This window comes from Procambarus clarkii, chromosome 33 (genome assembly GCF_040958095.1).
Source record: "Procambarus clarkii isolate CNS0578487 chromosome 33, FALCON_Pclarkii_2.0, whole genome shotgun sequence".
Taxonomy (NCBI): domain Eukaryota; kingdom Metazoa; phylum Arthropoda; class Malacostraca; order Decapoda; family Cambaridae; genus Procambarus; species Procambarus clarkii.
The window spans coordinates 21,719,586-21,721,710 of NC_091182.1; the positions used below are offsets into that span (position 1 = coordinate 21,719,586).

Below are 2,125 nucleotides of genomic sequence, written 5' to 3' on the forward strand. Positions count from 1 at the left end.
GAGGACCAGGGGACAGGGGAGTGGTGAGGAGGATCAGGGGACAGGGGAGTGGGGGATGGTGAGGAGGATCAGGGGACAGGGGAGTGGGGGATGGTGAGGAGGATCAGGGGACAGGGGAGTGGGGAATGGTGAGGAGGATCAGGGGATGGGAGAGAGGGGAGGGTGGAAGGGTAGGGAGGACGAGGGGACCGGTGAGTGGCAGATGGTGGGAGGACGGTGGACGATGGAGTGGGGAATGGTTAGGAGGATGAGGGGACGCTGGATTGGGGAATTGTGGGGAGGACAAAGGGATGAGGGAGGGGGAATGGTTAGGAGAACGAGGGGAGGGAAGAGTGAGGAATGGTTGGGAGGACGATGGGATGTGGGAGAAGGGGGAATAGTAGGGGAGGACTGGGAGACAGTGGAAGGTTTCTGTGGCTCAGCAACGCACATGTGTTGCTGAGCCACAGCAACGTGTGGCTAGGTACAGTTAGTTTACATATAAATGTTTTTTTTTTACCAGATACAAAAGCGAAATTCTCAAATGTCATTTTGTTAGTGGTTTTATCCCATTTATGGTGAATACTGCCTGTCCTTTGAGCACATTTCTTGGATATGAAGCGTTCTTTTTATTCTTTCCTCATGAAAAAACTGTATGTCGACCGTGACAGGACTCGAACCTGCAATCTTCGGATCCGAAGTCCGACGCCTTATCCGTTAGGCCACACGGTCTCACGTGTAACGTAGCGTTGTGTTAGTTTTTTAGTGTTTGCCACGTCGAATTTCAGCTCCTGGGTCCTGTATTGTTAGGTATTGTTCGGCTATAGTGAGGACTTCTAAGTCTGTTGGTTATTATTTTATCAACTTTTGAAACTACGCGAGACTTTGGCCTCATTCCGAACACACTTGTACATGTTCACACTGAATGAATTCGTAGTTAGGTTTCTAGCGTCCATGCATCTAATTCAGTCCTTACCTTCCCAGCTTTGATCTGATAAGAGTTAAATGGTCTGATGGTTGTTAATGCACTTTTGGATCCCCTGTGGTTTATACCTTTACCATTTGTACTATTCGTTATTATGAGGAACTATGCAACCTTGAACTGTGCATTTGTTGTACAGTTATCTGAAGCAATGAGAGGATTCTATAATTTTGATTAGGTATTCACTTACAAAAATCAGTAATTAAATATTTGCTTGAATGAAAGCAGAGTAAAGCGTAATATTAATTATATTTACGCTAATGCAATATGATTAGTAATATGATTAGTAACTTTGAAATTTTCATACAACATTCCATTTCCATCCGAGTGTTTTTTTTATACATGCTATATAGATGTCACGTCTGTGACCAGAAAAAAAACATGCTTTGTTTGATAAACTGCCTTTTTCATGTAAATGAAATCTTCGAAACCTCCTTACCCAATGCTTTGAAATTTTGACTCAACATTGCATTCAAATAGGCGCGAGTTTTTGTATATCTACTATATACATGCCTCCCCTGTGACAGGAAAAAACAGGTTTTTTTTTAAAAAAGCGTCATTTGTAGGACATAAGGGGAACACATGCAGTAATCTCCGAAAGTCCTTCACCGATTGCTTTGAAATTTTGACACAATGTTCCATTCGAATACAATCGTGTTTTTATATACCGACTATATAAATGCCACACCTGTAGCAGGTTAAAACATAGTTTGTTTAAAAAACAGCTCTATCTGTTGCATGTAATATCAACACACTCTCTACTAAATATGTTACAATTAAATTTCAGTGTTTCCGATTGCATTGATAAATTGAATTTTCATAGATTTCGATTTATTTTAATTTGATTTAATTATTTTGTGTGACAGTGCGTTGGAATTAACTTGTGTTGTTTACTTTGCCCTTCATTTTGTGAGTATAAGTATAGATGCCACACCTATGAAAGGTTAAAAACATGTATTTTTTTATTTTAAACATCGCTATCTGTTGAACGTAAGAGCAACACACGCCATACTAAATATGTTACGATTGCATTTCAATATTTCTGATTTCATTGATAAATTGAATTTTCATAGATTTCGATTTTTTTTTTAATTTTTATTTATTTATTTTGTGTGACATTACGTTCGAACTGAGCTGTGTTCTTTACCATACGGTTCATTTCGT

General features: G+C 39.7%; 1 non-coding gene across 1 annotated transcript; it reads right to left on the bottom strand.

Moving 5' to 3' along the window:
* Positions 1-638: 638 nt before the first annotated feature.
* Positions 639-711, bottom strand: TRNAR-UCG (transfer RNA arginine (anticodon UCG)). Its single transcript has one exon. It is a non-coding gene; the product is annotated as a tRNA-Arg (tRNA).
* Between the last annotated feature and the right edge of the window lie 1,414 nt (positions 712-2,125).